Genomic DNA, 24,639 nt, shown 5'->3' with positions numbered 1-24,639 from the left:
CCCATTCCAAGACTTGAACCGATTGTTTAGATCATGATTTTTATTTCCATTTTTCAGCGATAGCAATCGCTTTCTATCAAATAATATTGCCATAGCCTTAGCTGAGTGTTACTAATTAATTAGTATAAAATAAATCTGAGAGAAAATATCAGTTAAGATTCCCTCGTTCGTTATAATTATTGAACGGGTGATGAATCGTAATTTATTATAAAAAAAATTAAAAAAAATTGCCATTTATGTTACTATTTTAGATTTAAATGTTTTTAATTCTTACCGAGTGCGACGTCAACCTTCCACTCATCAATTATTAATACCTAATGTCTGCGTCTGGAATGATGATAAATTCTTCTTTTTCTTTATAGTCGAATTCTACATTGCTAAGGGTCACGACCTTTTTCCATTAATCCTGTAGGAGTTCTCTTGGAATAATAATGCGGTAGATTTCCAGAATCCAGATCCTTCCGCACTACAACTCGACTGAGAACAAGATTTCAGGTTTTAGATTTATTTACAGTTATTAACAGATGTTAGTGATAATAACCGGCACCGACGGCTTAACGTACTCTCCGAGGCACGAAGGAAACGAAAAGGCCAAATTCAGACCTCCAAAGTCGGTCATCCATCCAGCTACCGACTTGGGTCTACGTTGCTTTACAAGCGCGTACGTTGCTTTACTTGCTCTATAAGCACAATCGATTGATATCCGTTGTCACAACTATAGTCTATTATAAGCTATTATGACCGTGCGAACTGGGTCATAAATCATTATTATCAAACTTCTCGCTCGCACTTATAGGCGTTATGGAACTGGAACATGATGGTCTGGTGCTGTGTGTAAGAGTAAAAAAATGTTTTTTCGATTGTCGATAACAGGTTATAAAGAGCGAGGGGAAACAATACCAAATTTGCTACCAGCTACCTGCGTCCGAACGGCATGCCTTTATCGATAACGACATCTGCGGCATTCTCACAACCCTTCAACTTAGACTCCGTGCGCACATTCATAATGGCCCAACTATAGGCCACACATCCCTCACGTGATGTTAAACAAACACACGGTGGGTAAACTGCTTAAATGCGATTCCGGTATGTAGGTACGGCTACGGCTCAACGTAAGTTCCTGCTTAGCTTTCGTAGAAGCCGCAGATGTTCGGAAGCAAGTTACGATGACAGCTATGTGAGACGCGAGCGTTGTTCCCTTGTTTAAGTCAAAACTTTGCCAACAAATGGCTGACTCGGGTTTTATAGCCGACAAAGTTGCCGATATGTATGTTTTGTTGCTGTTTTTGCTTTACCCTTCCAAGATAAACGCTCGTTTGATCAGTTCCATAACAATCTATATTATCTACCTACGTAAGGGAAAATTGAGGAAATGGTATGTTTTTGGGTGCTTATCCTTCTATTTCAGTAAGTAGGTATATTTAGAAACAAATTGTATCCTGTAGAACCAATAGAATTTATATAATTGTCTAGGTATATACGTACTATTTACTTACACTTTTATTTATCTAGATAATATGTGGCAGATATTTATCAGACTCATGGCATCATTAGATGCAGGACGGGCATTCGGCAAGTATATTCACACACATGCCCGTATCAAATCAGCCCCCCAATTGTGTAAGAATAACCATTTCATGGCTATCGCAATCGTCAAGAATTCGGCCCTTTGATAGGCTGTGAAAAAATGTAAACAGCGAATCAACCAATCAAATGGCAGTATTTCTTGACGATTGCGATAGCCATGAAATGGTTATTCTTACACAATTGGGGGGCTGTTCAAATCCATAAGCCTAACAATTTCATCCATACCAGACTGGAATCTGACACATTCATTTAATAGGTGTTCAACATCCTCAATTATTCCACTGAGTCAAATAGCGCTGACTCGGTAATGTTCATTAAAAAAAATTAAACTTATCAAATGCATGTGTCCCCATCTCAGTCTGTGAGCAATAATAATCGACTTCCTTTTCCTCTTTACATTTTAAAAACCACGGTATATGGGATGGCTGAGACTGCATAGTATACTTTCATAGATATGCAATTTATCCTCCTGTCGTAAATTGCTATTGTATAACCAAGGACGTAATCAATCTAAGTGACGCCCACAAGGCCATGATAACGTAATTATGTGATTGATCGATCGCCGACAACGCACTTCCACGGTGTCATAAACAGGATATATTATTCTAATTAATAATAATTTGTTGCGTTGCAAAAACAGATGGTTCTTCATAAAGTAAATGCAAGAACATTGAAGTATTACTATACGTAGACTGAGGCTACACTATGTGTTTACGGTGCGTTGCGGCGCTGCACCGCTGTGGATTTGAGTATTGGGTGCCACACGGGCATTACGTTGCCGCTGCGGCAAAAAGTATGGCATTGCAACGCACCACCCCTCCCCGCCTCGAATCTCTGGTCCCAAGTCCGTTGCACGTGTGGTGCGGCATCGCACGACCAACGACGTCGTAACACATCGTCGTAACAGCACCGCTCAGGCGCCGCGCACCGCCAACGCAACGCACAGTGTGGCCTCACTAATGGTTCAAAGTGACTTTCTGTAATTGATTGTCCAGATTTCTACCTATTCGTTACTGAAGTCACTTTTAAAATATATCTTACATCATCATCAGCCCACGAAGCATGGGTCTCTTGACCCATTCGTGATCGTGATTAAGAGGACTTAAAATGAGGGCCTAGCTCATAATCCCCCACGCTGGCCAAGTGCGGATTGGCAGACCTTTCACTGCAGGTCAACTACTGAGCATGGGTCTCTTGACTCCTCGCAGAATGTTAAGGACTTAGGCCATAGTAGGTACCCCACGCTAGCCAAGTGTGGATTGTCACACTTCATATATTTTCGTTATGTTATATTATGGAGAACTGTCAAGTTTGCGAGTTTCCTCACGAAGTTTTCCTTCTCCATTCATGCCAGATCAATCCTTCCAGTTCCACGTATGAAAACAACTCCTTCAGTGTGTATCCCACAGAATTTTAGTAAGCACTAAGCAGATAAACAAACACCTAAAAAGCCGACAATGCGCAATGTCGTTTCCTCTGATGCTGATGAACTCGAGTCGTGGGCATCTTCTAAGTAGGTGGTTATTTTGTAGTTACAAGCTTAATATCCGTAAGTTAATAAATAGGGAACTCAAACAAAATCACTAAAAGTCAAACAATATTTAGCGAAAACACAAAAGGATCGTAAAATACTTTGACAATCCAAAAGTCGTATATTCACAGTAAACCCTCGTTGAATAATAATGGCGAGACGGTTTTTCAAGTCACCAACTGTAATAAAAATACCTCGCAAGGATCTCTAGGAATTTGCTTTTTCGACCGGGTATTAAGTTTGGGAAAGAAACTGTATTTTTTCGTTAGGTATGTGCGTATGTACATTGTACGTACGAGTAACCAACATAGCTCAACGGGTTGCGAAGCTGAAGTGGCAATGGACAGTGCACATAGTTCGTAAAAGCAAAACCGATAGACGTTGGGGTCTCTAGATGCTTGAATGGCGACCTCGCACCGAAAAGTGCAGCATTGGAAAACCCCCCCACTAGATGGACAGATGGCATCAAACGAGTCACAGGGCGCCGCTGGATTCAGGCGGCGCAAAAAATTGGCGTGTGGAAGTCCCTAATAGAGACATGTTCAGCTGTGGGCGTCTATCGGTTGACGTTGATGATAAGAGTTGTCTGATTTCGAAAAATAGTTCCGAGCAAAACACTTAACGGATTTTAACGTAACTCTTGCGAGATAGAAAACTGTGATAGGAGATTTAATCCAAATGAGTCCTTCATTTGGATTAAATCTCCTATCACAGTTTTCTATCTCCTCCAGTTATCCTCTGGGATTTTTAAAGCAAAAGAACGAACTACCGGAGTACCTACTATTATATCTTCTGTGCCACCGGATAAAAGCTAATTACAAAATAAAATAAAAAGTCCGTTAATAAAATAAAAATAAAATAAAAAGTATAAAATAAATCTGAGAGAAAATATCAGTTAAGATTCCCTCGTTCGTTATAATTATTGAACGGGCGATGAACGCAGATAATTTAATGGTAATTTATTATAAAAATAAATTAAATAAAATTGCCATTTATGTTACTATTTTAGATTTAAATGTTTTTAATTCTTACCGAGTGCGACGTCAACCTTCCACTCGTCAATTAATAATACCTAATGTCTGCTTCTGGAATGATGATAAATTCTTCTTTTTCTTTATAGTCGAATTCTTCATTGCTGAGGGTCACGACCTCTTTCCATTCATCCTGTAGGAGTTCTGTTGGAATAATAATGCGGTGGGTTTTCAGATCCTTCTGCATCAAAGATCACTACAACTCGACTGAGAACAGGATTTCAGGTTTTAGATTTATTTACAGTTATTATCAGATGTTAGTGATAATAACCGGCACCGACGGCTTAACGTACTCTCCGAGCCACAAAGGAAACGAAAAGGCCAAATTCAGACCTCCAAAGTCGCTCACCCATCCAGTTACCGACTTGGGTCTACGTTGCTTTATAAGCGCAATCGATTTATATGCGTTGTCACAACTATAGTCTATTATAGGCCATTATGACCGTGCGAACTGGGTCATAAATCATTATTATCAGACTTCTCGCTCGCACTTATAGGCCTTATGGAACTGGTACATGATGCTCTGGTGCTGTGTGTAAGAGTAAAAAAAAACGTTTTTTCGATTATCGATAACAGGTTATAAAGAGCGAGGGGAAACAATACAAAATTAGCTACCAGCTACCTGCGTCCGAACGGCATGCCTTTATCGATAACGACATCTGCGGCATTCTCACAACCCTTCAACTTCAACTCCGTGCGCACGTTCATAATGGCCCAACTATAGGCCACACGTCCCTCACGTGATGTTAAACAAACACACGGTGGATAAACTGCTTAAATGCGATTCCGGTATGTCTGTACGGCTACGGCTCAACTAGAACTACCGGAGTACCTACTATTATATCTTCTGTGCCACCGGATAAAAGCTAATTACAAAATAAAATAAAAAGGACATAAAAATTATTACTAGTAATGAGATGTCGTATTGTTTTGTTACTAGACCCTATTAGGCTGTAGTAATAAAATCAAGTGTTTTTTATATAGCGGTAGTTTATAGGGCTAGAATTCATTATATTAAAGAGAACAATTTAAAAAAAAACATGATTTTTATTTATTTTTACCATGAACGTCACGCCTGTACGGAAAGTGAATTCTGCTGGAAAATATTTTTTATGTTAAAAATTGAAATATATTTGTCGTTTATGCATTGTGACGTCAATAAATTAACTGTGTTAAAAATAAATAAAAATCAGTTTTTTTTAATTATTCTTTTTAACAATGAATTCTAGCCCCATAAACTACCACTATACAAAAAATCACATCATTTTATATTAGTGCAGTCCAAGACCCTATTGAGAGTGATAATCCTCAGGAAAAAGCTCGTACAGCTCGTACAATAGTAAAAATAAATTGACGTTTTCGTATTTCTTGTTGTATTTTTTTAGTAAAAACAGTAAACGCCACTAATGGCAGGGCTAAAACTCTATCTCAAAGTAATGGAAGGAAATGTGAAAATGTTTTTGTGCAGGTCAATGTTCGACCGTGGGAACAGTGGCATGTGGGTTGACTAGGATTAAGGATGAATAGTTCTGGCTTTGTGAATTACATTCACGGTTGACGCGCGGACTTTTGTGTGCTTGTGCAATCGAATCGATTCTGCATGATGTTTGTGAAAGTTTTTGTTCAAACAAACCTCATCGAGACCACCGCAGTGAGGCATTGTACCCAAGGTGCTGGCAGCATAACCCTTTTGGATGTCCAAACTAATTCTTTGACCAAGGTCGCTTCCAGCTCTCGGGTCCCCGGTTGACTCGATAACCCTTTTTGAAATTTCCTCAAAAAAAGCTCGAGTCCCCCGGCCCCACGGCCCCAAGGTCTCTACACCAAAAGGCACGAATATGAAGCTCCCGTCGAGGTTTTCATATTTGAGCCTCAGCGCCGAACAGGCCAAGACTCTTGGCCTGTTCGGCGCTGATGGCCGCTGTGAATCAAAGTATGTTAAAGTACTTATATCAAAGTGACTTTCCATTTAATAGTAGGTACAGTGAAATATCTACTCAAGTGGTGAAAATCGCTTAGAGCGACAATACTTGGCGAATCATACAGCCTGACGTAGTATTCACTCTGTCTACACGATTTCACATCACGCCTGTTGGGAACAACTAGTGTGCTAATCTAGACGTGTAAACATTTTGATTGTTTCAGTTCAATTTAATAACCTGTTTATTTTATCAAATATTTCACAATACTGTTTATTTGGATTTAAAATAAACTTAGGTATACAAATTTAACAATCCATACTAATATTATAAATGCGAAAGTGTGTCTGTCTGCTAGCTTTTCACGGCCCAACATTTTCACCGATTTTGATGAAATTTGGTACAGAGTTAGCTTAGATCCCGGGGAAGGACATAGGCTACATTTTATCCCGGAAAATCAAAGAGTTGCCACGGGATTTTAAAACCCTAAATCCACGCGGACGAAGTCGCGGGCATCCTCTAGTATAAAATAAAAATAAATTCAAAGCGTTGTACTTAAAATATTTATTAAAAATCAATATAATATACTGTCACAGTATAAAGAGAGACACGGTAGTCCAGACCGCAAGACGACCCTTCAACATAGGCCCCTATCACAAACTATAGGCTAGTTGTCTGTGGCCTCTAACTACGTAGGCCAGTTCAGGTCGCTGCTTCGTACCGCACTAGTTATCTAAACTAATGTTCATATTTCAAAATGCCAACATTTCAGGTTCTATAGAACTATGTACCTACTTCATCATCATGATCAACCCATCGCCGGCTCACTATTGAGCACGGGTCTCCTCTCAGAGTGTGGGTTTTGGCCATAGTCTACCATGCTGGCCAAGTGCGGATTGGCAGACTTCACACACCTTGAGAACATTATGAAGAACTGTCAGGCATGCAGTGCCTCGCGATGTTTTAGTTCACCGTTAAAGCAACTTAAAAACGCACATAACTCCGAAACGCACGCAACTCTAACTGAGTTGCGTGCCAGGGATCGAACCCCCAACCTCCGATTAGGAGGTGGACGTCCTAACCACTGGGCTATCCCAGCTTACCTATTGTATTGTACTTACTACTTACATATTCCATCCATCCAATCTAGCTTAGGTAACAATATTCATCCTGAATTCTAAAAGGAGGAGCGACACTAGATAAAACACGAAGAGAATATCAAAATCTAGCAAAAATTTCCCAAGAATTTTCACATGGATCACTATCATAAGCAATGTCAGCTATTCCTTGATAAGCCGGCCCGAATACATGCGAATTATGTGGAATATGCCAAACAGCGCCCTAATAACCTGGCCAGTCAATCAAAGCGTGTAACACGTACAACGCGCGACGGTGCGTGTCCAACGCAGACGCTCAGCAGTGTGACCTGATTCACTATTAACTATTAACATCGTTCCAGAAACAGGCATTTTTGAAGTATAGTTCATACGAGCTGAGCTTTGGCGTCTTATATCTTTATCTAAGATAAATACTAGATGATGCGACTTCGTCTGTGTGGATTTAGGTTTTTAAAATCCCTCGGGAACTCTTTAATTTTCCGGGATAAAAAGTAGCATATGTCCTTCCCCGGCATAAAAGCTATCTTTGTATCAAATTTCGTCAAAATAGGTTGAATGGTAGCAGACAGATAGACAAACAGACAAACACACTTTCGCATTCATAATATTAGTATGGAGTATGGATTAGTATGGAAGTGAGTTTATGTAGATTATCTACGTATATATCAATACATAGATAATGTACATAAACTCATTTAATAGCAAACCATAGATAAGCTTAACCAATAATATTATGTCCTCTCAGGAGTCTCAGGACTAACTAACACTAAATAATTAATTTTATTGCCACTGCACTCAGCTAAGCTAATTGAAAATTTCCGTTTTAGATTGCTCTTGCAACATGTGATTCAAATATCATATAAACACTGAAAATATTTGATAATATACATTGAGTCTTGAAATACTTTATGATTGAAATCTAAACATCAAAACACCCTGCTTTATAGGAAAAATGGCACGCAACATCAAATCAATCAAATGCCCGTTTTAAAAAACTTAATAAACGTGCTTCAGTAATGCAATTGGCAATCTTTAAATCTATTTTACAATCAATTTTTGGCTAAGTATCTGATACCGATGTTCTACCAAATCATACACGTGTACGCGAGCGTTCAATGTCATGGTCCGAGCATTTATCATCACGCCGCGTCGCGCGTTGTGTTTTAGTAGTTTTAGTTTGAAATGTAGACTTCGCATCGCTGGGCTGACGGTTCACGTATAACGTAGTATATGATTCCAGAGTTTAAAATATATGGAAGATATTCATTACTGTGCAATTAGTGCCTGAGCTTATACATATTACTTGTGAAAATCAAGGTTAAAAAGGGATACAGTTAACTTTGTTACATTTGCAACGAATTAATGCCTACTTACTGGTGAACCTATATTATATAGCTGTTTTTGGTATGCTAACGGGGGCGGAAATCTTCTAAAGATATTTGACCTGGGAAAGACATCGAGTTATGTAGGATTTTTACCTACTAAAACCCCCTCGGTGGCCACCCTCAGCGCATATTTTGGGGCACCGAGATCTCTTACGAATACCTATCTAACATATGAAAAAACATGGTGTTTCTTCATATTAATATTATATTGTTTTCTTATCAAAATTAATACAAAAGACAAACATTAGGCTCATCTTTCACTAGCTAAGCTTTCCCTTCAAGTCAACGTTGCTTGAAAATACAACTTTAGTCAAAAAGGATAAAGAAAGAGATGTTTTGAATTTCAGCGCGGAAAGGGTATGCTCTGAAATCTTCTTCACGAAACTTAATACCTATCATATTACTTACTCGAATTAAAACAGAAGTTGAACTTTGTAAACGAAGTCTGAAAATGAATATTCCTAGCAGTTATTTATCAGAGTTATATAATAAAACTTTCCGGGGTCAAAATTGAGTTAACCGTCGACCGCTTGGCAGTAATTCAATCATCAAGACTAAATTGAAGTTAGGAGCAAAGACGATCCCTCTTTAATTCCAACATTACTTAGGGCCGAAAACACACGGTGCCTACTTTTATCATTGGCAATTAGTGACTTATGGCGTAATAAAACCGCAACTTTGCAGCTGTATTGCACTTTTGTGGTCTAAAGTTATACAGTACACATAACAGTAGCTGATTTACTCCAAAAATCTAATGCCAAAATAGATTCCAAATTGTATAGGTTTAATTTTAAAAACCGATCAAGTGCCATTCGGACTCGCAAACGTAGGATTCCGTACCTACCTAGTACCTACTTCATCTACTAGTTGCGTCTGCGTTGATGATCAGTCAGTCAGAATAATTCTTTTTATATACTAACTAGCGACCCGCCTCGGCTTCGAACGGGTAACTTTTTACAAGCTTTCTATTGGTGAAAGAATTTTTAAAATCGGTTCAGTACCTAGGTCCAGAGATTACCTACTTCCTATAAACAGACTTAAAAACTATACCTGTTTATAATATTAGTATAAACAAAAACGTAACTGAGTATATAAGTACCGTACAATATTTGGATGTTATTTTCCACTAGAAAAAGCTTACATAAGTGTAATATTTTCCTACTAACTTACCAACACAGCGGAGCATCATGTCAAGATAATGTCCGAACTCGCTCATTAATAACAGATAAATTTTACGGTAGTGCTTTTATTTCAGTGCTTTTAAAAAATCATATTTCACGACCGAAACTATTGTGGCATTTGAAAATATGTACTTTAGGTAAATGATTATAAAACTTTTACTATGTGGGTGGCATATTTTTATATAATGCCTTCAACTACTATATTGCACTGCTCAAACAGATTTAAGTTTATTTTAATAAAAATCGTCTCATAAATGTATACACTTGTATTTCTTAAAACATGGTGAACAACTAACTGTATTGCTTTAAATTATTTAAAAACTTTGATTTTAAAAAAAGCTTTTTTTACGGTTTTTGAAACTTTCTATTATGAGATTAAACCAACCTCATCAAAATATATACATATAAATGTTAAAATGAATAGCCTATCAATTTACATAATATAAATAGGTACACAATAATTAATTTCCAAGAAATTCTAGTCGTAAATCGAAGCACGATAAGTTTATTGAAATTTTCCTTAGATAACTACAATATTGTATTAATAATAATATTACATCGACAGTTCAACAGACGGTGGTAACCGTGAAGCCTTTTATTAAAATTGTTGGCAGTTGATTAAAGATTCACATGAAAGCTGGGGTTCGATCGCCAGATGGTTTCCCCCGAAGGTAATGAAAATATGGGTATTAAAAGTAAATTTAAATAATATTGGCACATCCTATCCAGCAATTTCATGTACGTTGTATTCGGAAAAAATGATTTTTTAAATTTTCATTCGATGACAAAAATTAAAATAGCCTTTCACGGCATTCACTTTGTGGTAAAGGAGAATGGCAGTTTCAGTCAATAAACCCATAATATACCTAACTAGCTTATGATCGTGACTTCGTCCGCGTAGACTACACAAATTTCAAACCCCTATTTCCCACCCTTAGGGGTTGAATCTACAAAAACCCTTTCTTAGCGGATGTCTACGTCATAATAGCTATCTGCATACCAAATTTCAGCCCGATCCGTCCAATAGTTCCGTTGATAGATCAGTCAGTCAGTCTGTCAGTCAGTCAGTCAGTCAGTCACCTTTTCCTTTTACATATTTAGATTAGTCACTATACGGCATCGTACCAGTGGAGCCTTTTTGACTCGAAGTTCAAGGAAAAGGTTACACCTTTCGAGTTAACGTATCTTTGACTTATCGAGGACTTCGAGATAAGGAGTTTTTAATTATTCAATTTTTACTTATAGAGGCAAAGTCAAAGTCAAAGTCAAATGATTTATTCATAATAGGTAATAAATTACTCTTTTCGATAGTCAGTTGTTGGATTTGTAAGATATAGTGGTGATAATTATTACGCAAACTTACTACTACGATAATTAAAACTAAAGCTACGAGGGTTCCAAACGCACCCGGGTCTGAGAAGAGCCCACAACAAACTCAGCATATATTATGCTATATATATGCTCAGCAGGCATATATTATGTTATACTTCAAGATAAAGCTTCGAGTTATAGCGTCTAAATAATTCGAGTTATAAGATGTTTTGTACTTCAACGGAAGGAAATAGGCGAAAGCAAGTGTCAAATCGCCAAAATGCTGTAAATTTGAAGAAAAAGATTTTCTTTCCTAAAGCATTAACAGCTATTAAATACATGTAATAAAAAACTTCAATTTGTGAAGATCATAATGACCTATATCACATTTGTTCAAATTATCCCGTTTTTTGAAGAATTGATGTTGAAAACATTGCTATCATCAACTTGTTTTGTTGTTTTTTTCTTTAACGGCTTAACGTGTTAAATTCAAACCATCACAAAACAATATGTTTAGGTTATCTTATCATTTTAAATTATTGGTTTTAAACTAAATGTTTTTCATTTCTTAAATAATCTAAAACGAACGGAAATTATTAATTTTCTTGCAGGCGCTAAATCCTGTCAGTAGCCTTTTGGCTTTCATGGCGGGTGGAGCTGCGCGCCGCCATTTCTTCGTAAAATTACGCTATAAACTTATTATTTTTGAATGAAAGTTGTGTTTATATGTACTGGTAATGGTTGAATAATAAAATAGGGATTTATTTATCTCAAATGAAGCCTGCTCACTACTCAAATTTATTTTAAAATTATCGTAGTATTACGTACTAGTTGTGAGGTTGTCATAGATTATGTTGACAGACAGTAATATTTTCTAAGTAAGTATTATACCTATGTGTCAGATCCATATTTGAATTTCATTTCATTTAATTTCATTTCATTTCAAGTGGTAATGAACGCTCGTAATTCTAAAAGCCAATATATATTTACAAAATACGATCCCAATTCCCAAGGTGGAATGGCGACCTCGCACCTGAAAGCGCAGCGTTAGAAGACCCCCTCTAGGTGGACAGACGAATCAAACGAGTCACAGGGAGCCGCTCGATTCAGGCGGTGAAAGACTGTGCCATGAGGAAGACCTTATTAGAGACCTATGTCCAACAGTGGACGTCTGTCGGTTGATGATGATGATGATGATGATGATGATGATGATGATGATGATGATGATGATGATTATGCCTTTCTTCTTCTTCTTAAATTTTGAAAATAAATAAATTTGAAAGCATCTGGCATAACCTGTTAACTTGAAGCCTTAATAATAATTATTAAGGCTATTTCAAATTAAAATGATATTTAAAACTAGATGATGCCCGCGACTTCGTCCGCGTGGATTTGGGTTTTTTAAAATCCCCTGGGAACTCTTGCGAGATAAAAAGTAGCCTAAGTAGCCTTCCCTGGGATATAAGCTGACTCTGTACTAAATTTCATCAAAATCGGTTAAACTGTTGGGCCGTGAAAAGCTAGCAGACAGACAGACAGACACACTTTCGCATTTATACTATTAGTATGGATTATAAGAAAAAGATTTATTGCCTCTCAGCTCTCTGAGAGACGTTCGTCTGACGACGAGGTTAAGTGCACACGAATTATGACAGTTCTGTGTTCTAGCGTAAGCTTTAGGTCTTCTGATAGCGTCAACAGTGACATTTCGGCTGCCCAAAATCCAAACCCTGTAAACGACATCAGACGAGATCGCAGGGAGATAATTTAATTTATTTTATTTTAAGACTAAGTATTTTCAGTAGATTTTCTAGTAGTTAGACTTTGTTAAATAATGCTGAAAAAACATTATTGTATGCAAAGTATTTTCCTTGCAAACATTTAACATGTACCTATAGTATACGTGACAGGTCGAGATGGCAATCGGGGTGGGGACGTCACCCGCGCTATCACGCACCGGGTTAGCGTGGGGGCTGTGCGGGTGTGCGGGGCGACCCTCTGCCTTATACCCCGATTTCCATCTGTCATTTTCTCATCATTCATCTCGCGTACTATAGAGCTTATTGCCTTTCCTATTCTTACTTTTAATGCATTATTAAACGTCTTTACTGTTTTGATTTGGATTTTAGATCATGGGTTATGTTTTTAAAATGGTCACAGCGACTTACTAGGCTTTGAATTGGTTTTCTCATTGTATAAGGTGCACTTACTATATATAGCCTGCGACAGGTTGAGAGGGTAATCGGGATATAAGGCAAGGGGACGCGCCGTACACCCGCACGTCATAAGGCGCACGACTGCACCGGGTTAGCGCAGGGGCTGTGCGGGTATACGAGGCGTTCCCTCCCCGATTACCATTTTTTCAACCTGTCGCGTATTGTAGGTTAAGACTTTAGAGGTATCAAAATTTCTGTTATATGGAAAACCAGAGGATGCCCGCGACTTCGTCTGCGTGGATTTAGGTTTTTAAAATCCTGTGGGAACTCTTTGATTTTCCGAGATAAAAAGTAGCCTATGTCCTTCCCCGGGATGCAAGCTATCGCTGTACCAAATTTCGTCAAAATTGGTTGAACAGACACACTTTCGCATTTATAATATTAAGTAGGTATGGAGTATAGATATGGATGTGGAAGTATAGATTTTAATGCTGTTTTTCTTACAATAATGGGACATACTATTGAAGTAAGAATTATGACATAATATTATAACGATTTTTCAAAAAATGACATTTATTGGGTTTCGATATGGGGCGGTCGGTTTAATCAGGTTCTAGGGTAAAAGACTCAAGTGAATGAACAAATCACAGGTTTTTACCATAAATAAAAACTACCAGGAATTAAACCAGCTGATACAAATTTTTATGAATAAGAGTTTTTAAGGGTTTCCGTACCATAATCGTAAAAACCAGCCAAGTGCGAATCAGACTCGCGCACTTAGGGTTCCGTACTTCAATCGTATTTTATCGACATTTTGCACGATAAATCAAAAACTACTTACTAGATCTCGTTTAAACCAATTTTTGGTTAAAGCAAACTTTCATGGTAATAATTCATCATATATATTTTTTTGTTTTATCATTCTCTTATTTTAGAAGTAACAGGGGTCCCACACACACATTTTACCACTTTGGAAGTGTCGCGCAAATTATTCAGTTTGGAAAAAATTATATTAGAAACTTCAATTTCATTTTTAAAGACCTATCCATAGATACCCCACACGTATGGGTTTGATGAAAAAAAATTATTGAGTTTCAGTTCTAAGCATGGGGAACCCCCAAAATTTACTGTTTTTTTCTATTTTTGTGTGAAAATCTTAGTGCGGTTCACAGCATACGTCTACTTACCAAGTTTCAACAGTATAGCTCTTATAGTTTCGTAAAAAAGTGGCTGTGACATACGAACGGATAGACAGACAGACATGACGAATCTATAAGGGTTCCTTTTTTGCCATTTGGCTACGGAACCCTAAAAATGGAACCCTTATGGTTCGATTTGCTCCGTCCTTCCGTCTGTTTGTCTATCACAGTCGATTATTTCCGTAAGAGTCGGTTCCCACTTGTCGGTTGTCGGGCCCGGATTTTAATCAGATGTTCCAGTGGCAGAACATTTTATTTGATGCACGCTTGACTAAAAATTTTGGTCGCCTATGAGTAAGTATGACGCTGTTTACAAAGGTCCTAAGTGACTTACAAACTACTAGGTGATGCCTGCGACTTCGTCCGCGTAGAATTAGGTTTTTTAAAAATCAATCGTCAACTGTAGGTGTTACAATTGACGGTATACGACAAACATTTACTACTTTTGCCTCTATTCTCTCTCTCCCTCAGTCGAGTTTTTTTTTGTTTTTTGATCTTTAATATATAGAAGGAAAACGTGACTGACTGACTGACTGACTGACTGATCTATCAATGCACAGCTCAAACTAATGGACGGATCGGGCTGAAATTTGGCATGCTGATAGCTATTACGACTACGACGACGATAGGTATATATACCTATCGTCGTCGTAGTCGAGTAATATATATATATATATATATATTACTATTATGGATTGTATATATATTGATATTTATAATAGATATGTATATGTATGATAGTTATGTATGTATTACTGAAATAGTTAGGTACTTATTAATTAATTATATTATATTGTTTTATACTACTTCATTTTTCTGTATTGCGTGTAAGTAGGTACTATCCAACACACCTAGTTTCTCCTTTCACCAAAGGTTGTCTGGTAGATTGCTGTGAGCAATAAGGCCGCCTTTGCATACAATTTTTTTTTTCGTTTTAGTTTCTTTGTCATGTTATGTAATATTTTTTGTGTGCAATAAAGTATTTCTATCTATCTACGACGTAGGCATCCGCTAAGAAAGGATTTTTTGAAAATTCAACTCCTAAGGGGGTGAAATAGGTGTTTGAAATTTATGTAGTCTACGCGGACGTAGTCGCGAGCATAAGCTAGTCTTATATAAATTATATTTGTGAAACTTGTCATCAGCTTCTGTTTTTATCTATTTACTTTTCCAATTAGCTGTAAGTTTTCCTGTTAAATAAAAAAATATAAGTATAATAATAATTAATACCGCGCATTATTTTTGCTCTTTTTGATTATTAAATAATTTATGACTATATATAGATACACAAAATAATAAAAAAATACTAAATGATGCCCGCGATTTCGTGGGCGTGGATTTAGGCTTTTTGAAAATCCCGTGGGAACTCTTTAGTTTTACGGGTTAAAAATTAGCCTTAGCAGACAGACAGATACACTTTCGAATTTAGTAACCAACTTCCAAAAAGGAGATGGTTCTCAATTCGGCCCGTTTTTTAAATGTATGTACACCGATTTTTTCGAGGTTTCGTATTCGTTCATTTACTGGAGTCCTTTACCCTAGTACGTTAAAGTACTAAAAGTGCGTGTTAGTAATTAGTATCAGCTGATCAAATGTCAATAAACTGCGCCAAAACCAAACGCCAAAAAAAAATTGCTAGTTTCAAGGTGAAACGGCAACTGTCATTAGCGAATGCAACTCCCTTAATGATAAAAATTTTGTTATATGGAGGATTTCGAGAATGAGACTGGGGCGCTAAATGACTTTTCCGGTAGTGTTATAACCAGGCAAAGCTAAAGTCTAGCTCACTAGACCAGACCTGCACCAAATTAGACAATCATCATCATGATCAACCCATCGCTGGCTTACTACTAACTACGGTTTTCCTCAGAAGGAGAAGGATTCTGCCATAGTCTATCACGCTGGCCAATGTGCGAATTGGCAGACTTCATACATACATATTATGGATAACTCTCAGATATGCAGATTTCCTCGCGATGTTTTCCTTCACCCTTTAAATCACGTATATTTAATTGCTCAAAACGCATATAACTCCGAAAAGTTAGAGATGCGTTCCCGGGACCGATCACCAACAGGAAGGCTACCTCTCAACCACTAGGGCACCGCGCTATTTATAGGAATTATTCCTAACGCACTCAACTGGGAATCGAACTCTGGTTCTCCCATTTCCAAGGATCTCCCAATTTCATAACGCTCATCACTGTGACAGGGAGGTCGTCAAAATGTAAGAAATGGTGATACTTTAATAACTTCACTGATTTTGTCCTTATTAGCTTATCTTCTCGTCTCTAATCTTTAATTAAAGCGCATATACCTTTTATGTATGACCTCTAAAATCACTAAAACATTTTACATTAATGCTATAAGGCGAGGCGATTTTATAATAATTCTAGCTAATCCATTTCATAGTCATACCCTTCCAATAGATAATATTTAATCCGATAGCAAACTTATACAGAATTCGCTAACTCTCAGAAACTTATTTGATTGTGTTGGACTTCATAAATCAGATTAAAGTCTCATGAGATAGTAGATACCTATTAAATAACTGCATCGTTTTTCTAGCGGCTAACTTAGAATAATGAGGTCCTGGATTCGAGTCCCATGTTGAACAAAAAGGTACAAGCGACCCCTGCGGCTTCGCTCGGTGAAAATTTTCTATGTCTACAATATAAAAGGAACCTGAATGCAAAACTTTAGCTTTTTAGGCCTTATGGGCTGAGCATTGATCAGCCGGACAGTAGACAGTAGACAGTAGTTGGCGATATTATAATTTACCGCCGGGCCTTGAAAATCACGTAAAACTGTCGCATATGATCTTATCGCTTAAAATTAACAAAGGTCGTCAAATTATGCTAACCACCATCGAGGAGCGTACCACTTTCCTAAGTCATTTTCCTTGACCGTGCATGGACGTCACATGGTTTAGCATAAACTGCTTCTATATGAAGCAGTTTATGCTCATGATGTTTTGAATCCGTGCCTCGTCCGCGCCTCGTACGTGACACGGCCCGCGCCCGCCACGTGTTAGCATAAATCATCCACAACGCCTGTGGCGATTTTTCAAACGTTTTTTAATAAGAATTATTCTTTGAACCAAATTAATTATTTATTAATTAAGCCTTAAATCTAAGAACTTCGGACCCAATTTATATCCTTTATGAGACATCTACTAAGCCCCGAATAAAAAAGTTTAGCCTTACTCCTAAATAAAATACAGCGGTTAGCCTCATAACTTACTGGAAAGCAAAATGTTGCGCAACTTTGAAATTCATGGAATATTTTGCAAAAAAAAATGGCTTTCAGATAAGCTTTCAAATAATTTTATTTACCCTTGGTCCTATTCTCTTAGCAAAGACTATATATACAAAAAGGCCTTGACCTAATTTTATCACATAATATTTCTATCACTGAAATGGAAATATTATGCATGTACCCTGGAAGAATATATACAAAATTAGTTATTTTTGTGCCGTTGTGTGTGAATTTCAGGCAAATATATTATATAAATCTCAATACATTATTCAGGCTTAAGTAAAATTGATGGGAAGAGCATGAATACGAATTCGAAATGGGCTTTAAATAATTATTGAAAGGTCTTTGTCGACTTGAGTCAACGTTGGTTCCTCTGCTTGTCGTAACATATTATAAGATGACTCACCCGCCTCGATGGAATTTCTGCGGGGTTCTACGTTATAGAGAGAACCCATATAGCAAATCTCATGCTTCTAGACCTAGCTAGTTTTTTTCTTGTAAATAATATAAAGATACCTGTCAGAGCGCAGCGGAGACCAATCCTTGAAGTAAGATAGATCCTACCTATATAGAAGTTAATAATGTTAGATTAATATGGTTTTGTGGACCAAATAAGATTTTGTTAGTTTCCTTTAATAGGTTGTCATAATATTATATTGTGTTCGCCTTTCACATTTGAATGTAAAATACCGCGCTAACCATTGACTTATAATAGTCGGTATAGACGAGGGCTCACAAACGAGTTCACATCGCTCAAGTGGCCAGGTTTGCACACATATACACATGTATGTTTCTTATTACGAAATGTAGAAAAAAGTTTTATAATATCAACAATTTCAGTTTATTATAAACCTTAAAACTTGAACATAAAGTTTAATAATGATTGCAAAATATTTATATTTAAGACCTCTTTTCATAGATAAATTTAAAATATTCGACTTTTTCAAATGACAACAAAAATATTTTATCTAAAATAAAACTTAGCAGCTAAGCAATAAGTCCAAAAATTTGAGTAATTTGAAATAAGCTTTTGGCTGATATTTTTCGGGCCGCATTTGAAGCACTTATTTCATTTCTTGAGAGTTTTATTTCAATGGCGCTAACCCACACTGACTTTGCTGATGGAATTTGAAAATCCTTTCTTGGTGAGGGTCTATGTTACAGAGAGAACCTACAAACTTTTTAAAACTATGATTTTTTTAGATTAACTATTATCAGAATATGAAAATGGCTATGCGTATCTGCCTAATGTTCGTTACATTGGTCGTGGATATCGCTTAAAAACTATGATTTTTTAAGACAATAAAAGAATAAAGGTAATAAGTATACTACCTACTGCAGGCTAATAAACGTAGATAAATATTTTTTTGTTATTTTATTTATGCATTCTGTAATAAATATAAATAAAATTCGTTCTTAATTCATTCCGTTTCCTCTATGCATCGTAAGCATGTGTACAGTAAGTGTAATAAAGGATTTTATAATTAAACCGGCTAGCTGCCTTTGTGAATACATTTTAATCTGTCCACTCTCTAACAAATGGATCTCGAGTTGTAAGCGGATAAATAAAGGTTAAAAATGCATTGATTCAAATAATATTATTCCAATGTGTACCTATAGTTTACAAGTTTAGGTGAGCGCTGTGGTTTTATAAGTGGAAGGTCACGAGTTCCATTCCCGGCAGGGGCAATTTGAAAATAATAATGTTTTCTAAATTCTCTGGTCTGCCCCCCAATTGTGTAAGAATAACCATTTCATGGCTATCGCAATCGTCAAGAAATTCTGCCCTTTGATTGGTTGATTCGCTGTTTACATTTTTTCTGGTCTAGCTTCGACGGTGGCTAGTTCCCTATCGGAGAAGTCGTACCGTCAAGCAATTTAGCGTTCCGGTTCAATGGCGTTTAGAAACCGATCAGGGGTAGGTATGGGTGTGGGTTTAATGAAACTGCCATACCTATATACCTTACAAGTTAGCCTACTTCCATCTTAGACTGCAGCATCACCTACCATCACGGTCGCAGTCAAGGGCTAACTTGTATCAGAATGAAACAAACTCGTCAAAATGAAATCCAAAGACAGAACGACCCCTTACGGACAGAATAAATCACTTCGCGACAAGCCACTTAAGTCTTAAGGAAACGCAAAAAAAAACACTCTGGGGGCCCATTAAAGTATTGTACCAAACTAAAGTCATTAGTATCCAAAAAAACACTCTTCTTAGTTTTTTATTAATCTGAATTGTTTTACTGGCGCAATTAATCAGTTCTATTGTTGACTAGCTTGTTTCCGTGATTTCAATTAAGTTAATTGAAAGTCGAAGTCCTTTCTTATTGGGTGTCTAATTCGCAGAAAGAGACCCTAGATACAAAAACGGAAGTTTCTGGAACCGTGAAAGCGACCGAACTGTGCCAAAGTGAACTATGGTACGCGACAGTTCGAGATCGCAGTCGGGGTATGAGACGGGGGGACGCGCCGCACACCTGCATGTCAGCCGTGCTATCCCGCACTGGGTTAGCGCGGGGGCTGTGCGGGTGTGCGGGGCATCTCCACCCCGATTGTCGACTCGATCTCGACCTGTCGTGTACCATGAACATTTGCACTTTGCAGCACCGGAGCAACTGCCGATGCGTTGCCGGCCTTTTAGAAATTTGTTGGTCCGCCCCTCGAATAACCCCATGTTGTAATCTAGTGGCCCTACATGAGAGCCCTTAGAGAAATCCCACCGTGAATGTAAATGCATTTCCATTTCGCTTGAGAACTCATACTTATAACCTTGGCAATATAAAATATCGCGGTATTTCGTACTCCAAGAATATCTCGTACGAAGCACGAGTCTTGTACGAGTATCTTGTGTCTTGCACGAAGAGATTGGCCGACCAAGCGTACCTACTTTACAAGTATGTAGCCTGCATTAGATTGAAAAATGTAACGGTAGTTGGATTGCAACCTGTCGCAGGAATGGGGCTACTGTAAGTGGTCAACTCACTTGTAATAAAATAATGGTTCAGTAAAAAAGTTTTTGCTTCTCAAGCGTTTTCTTACTGTTATAATAATAATTGATGTTATAGTATTTGTTGGGTAAGTAATAGGATACAACTGAAATTAGCAAATGCGGCAAAAATCAAAATAGGTCTAAAACAGTGACTTTGATCATCAAAACTAGATTTTTTTGAAATGGATTCTGATTAGTAAAAAATCTCTTTGCAATAATAATCCACAAGTCTAGGTAGATTGGTAAAAACTCGGAGTGCTCGCTTCGCTCAGGCAAGAAAAAGCGTGATGGCCTGATGGATACATTTTTAGGATTCCGTACCTCCAAAGGAAAACCGGAACCCTTATAGGATCACTTTGTTGTCTGTCTGTCTGTTTGTCCGTCTGTCTGTCAAGAAACCTACAGGGTACTTCCCGTGGACCTAGAATCATGAAATTTGGCAGGTAGGTACATCTTATATTTGGGGAAAAATCTGAAAACCGTGAATTTAGGGTTAGATCACACAAAAAAAAATTAAATTGTGGTTATGAACTAATAATTAGTATTTTCAACTTTAGAAGTAAGTGACTATATCAAGTAGGGTATCATATGAAAGGTCTTCACCTGTACATTCTAAAACAGATTTTTATTTATTTTTATGCATCATAGTTTTTGAATTATCGTGCAAAATATCGAAAAAATAAGACTGTAGTACGGAACCCTCATTGCGCGAGCCTGACTCGCACTTGGCCGGGTTTTTCTATTTTAATTCTGTGTGGGTTTGTAATATTGTATCCTGTCAAAAGGACCATGGGAAACGTCATGTTGCGTTAGAAGGATTAAAGGTGGTTGATGGATTAACTACTCTAGTCTCTACGTCACATCTGAATTCACACTGACATATTGCAGAACAGCGGAGAACCACTGTAGAGATAAAGCGGATTTGTTTGTAGAAATCAGTGTAGAAATAGATTTTTTATTTTATTCTTAACTAAAACGATAAACTCTTGATTCCAACCAACTTATTGTATTACAATCGTAGCTTTAGTTTTAAGTTTGCGTAATAATTATCACGACTATATCTTAGAAATCCAACATCTGACCATCAAAAAGAGTTATTTAATTACCTATTTTGAATAAATCATTTGACTTTGACTTTTACTTTGACTTTGACAATAACCGTGACTGTAAACACACGAACTACGGTAAATCCTGAGATTTTTTTAGTAAAAACTTAATAGTAAGTAGTTATCAATCATTATTATTATTCGGATCCTTATCTACATGTCTATCTTAGGTAACACCTAGGATTTACCTAGACCTCTATCTAGTTCTATTACCTAGGCCCTAGAATGAATGCTGGTTTAATTCCGATTAACCGATTATCACAGACCAATTCGGCATTTTACCACTAACAGCCGTACTTAAAGTCGCTTATAGAGAGCTATATCTCTCACATAAATCAGTCTTGTTTTAACTCAATCTTAAGTAACGATTATCGACTCTGAGTACGGCTGTAAGACTAATTAGTAGATAAGTCTGTAAAATAGGCTTCTACAGTAACATAATATAAATTAAATGCAAATTAATATAAGCTTGTTATTAGGTGTGATCCAATTACTTCGATAGGTAGATATATTGTTAAACTAATAATAATTGCATTTCGGTGATATTAATTTTGCTTTAAAGTGTACCGTACGAGTGAACTTTAACAAGTTGGTAATTGTTTTGAGCTGATACCACAGAATATGCACAGTTTAAACATCCTGTAGTTATTAAAGGCTTTTGAACATAGCCTGATTGAAAATAATGTCAAACACAGTTTACGTGTTTAATAATAGCTTTGCATCTAATTTTATTAAATCTGGTTCTAGGTAAGCAATGTACGTATTTATGCGATGCAACGTTTCCACATAGGTAAATACCATTGATGACGGAGCGACCCCTAAATATTTACAGCAACAGTTTAATTGTGTCTGGGGGATGTTTGGTACCTACAATTATATTGGTCTGGCTGCTTACAAAAAGTACAAGTTAAACGGATTCGCCCCGATCGGTGCTAAATAAGTAACTCTAGATGGTGCCCGCGACTTAGTCCGCGTGGATTAAGTTTTTTAACAATCCCGGGGGGACTCTTTTTCCGGGATAAAAAGTAGCCTATGTCGTTCCCCGAGATGCAAGCTATCTCAGTACCAAATTTTGTCAAAATCGGTTGAACAGATGGGCCGTGAAAGGCTAGCACACAGACAGACACACTTACGCATTTATAATATTAGTATGGATTAAAGTAGGATTGTTGTCAAGTAGCGAGTATTATTGTATCGAAAACCTCAATCACGTATATCTATTGTCTCTACCTACAGATTGGTGATGCAAATATGTGTAAAGTGCACAAATCCTTCCGATAATGATACGATCGCTAAATCGATTGTAGCCGTACATCCAAACGTAATAAACGATGATTGCGTGTTGTTCCGATCATTATGTTGGCGATTTCGATACCGGGATCCGAAATTATGAATCAGCTTCGTGCAACGTTATTCGTATTGACTACGACCTCGGTTCGTCGAAATTGATTGTGTATGAAATTGTTACATAAGCATTTGATACCAAGTATATTATATTTGCGTTAAAAAATTATAATTAATCATTAGCTATGACAGACAGAAAAAAACAAAAAATGGCGAGCAAACGAGCAGGCGGTTCACCTGATGTTAAGTGATTACCGCCGCCCATGAACATTTGCAGTACCAGAGGAATGCGTTGCCGGCCTTTCAGGAATTTGTTGGTCCGCCCCGTGAATAACCCCATGTTGTAATCTAATGGGAACACCGCGATCGCCGTTATATATATAGTCCGCAACAAGTCTAGATAGCAATCGAGGAATTAGGTGGGGGGACGCGCCGCACACCCGGGCTCGCCCGCACCGGGTTAGCGCGGGGGCTGTGCGGGGGTGCGAGGCATTCCCTCTCCGATTGACATCTCGACCTGTCGCATACTATACCAATAAGTATCATTCGTTTAGTTTTAAAAACCATTTTTATATTAAATTTATGTTGAGAACATAATAACGTAAATAATACTTAGGTACATATTGTATCTACATATCTACTCAGCTCTATGAAAATAAGTTATTAGAACTTATTATGTATTCTGATAGATTTATTTCTATAAATACATTTCACATCGAACCAGTGTCGAGCGTTTTAAATTTTTACATTGATATCTTGTTTCTAATAAAAGGCCCTCAAAAATACAAAAAAATTGGGTCGTGTTCAAAGTCGCGCAAAAGCCTGGGTATCATTAAGTCTGTATTTAGAAAAAAGTGTCCTGTAAATTATCCAACCGCAAAATGGCCGCCTCTTTCACGCTTCGAGAGTTTCAGCTGTGGCAACCTTTTAAAACCATTATTAGTTCCACACCAACAATATTAGGTACGACTTTTTTAACGACTGAAACTTTTCTACAGCTCATGCCGATATTGTTCAAATTCGATGTCATGTCGGTTAAAAATAATGAAATAATTGTTGAAGTTAAGTAGATAGTAGGTATACACAACACACTTTTTGTTGAATTTGTGAAGTCAAATATAAATGACTAGAATAAGCCCACGACTGCGTGGACTACACTTTCAAACCCATATTTTACCCCCTTAGGGTAAGAATTTTCTAAAATCCTTTCTTAGCGGATGTCTACGTCATAATAGCTTATCTGAATACCAAATTCTAGCCCGATGTGTCCAGTAGTTAATTGAACTGTGCGTTGATAGATCAGTCAGTCAGTCAGCGTTTCCTTTTATATATTTAGAAGATAATCCTACTCTACTCCAATGGACTACGATACACTCACAACCAATTTATTTATCTAATGTTTTTTTTTTGTTATTTTGATCACGATCTAAAACTAAACCAGATATAATTTATCTCTCCATAGGTAGGTACGACAACAAGTCATAAATTTTAATAAGACGAGAATAAATCATTCCAAAATTGCGG

Source organism: Maniola hyperantus, chromosome 11 (genome assembly GCF_902806685.2).
Source record: "Maniola hyperantus chromosome 11, iAphHyp1.2, whole genome shotgun sequence".
Classification (NCBI taxonomy): domain Eukaryota; kingdom Metazoa; phylum Arthropoda; class Insecta; order Lepidoptera; family Nymphalidae; genus Maniola; species Maniola hyperantus.
The sequence above is the reverse complement of the archived record's forward strand: the minus strand, read 5'-3'. Positions refer to the sequence as shown.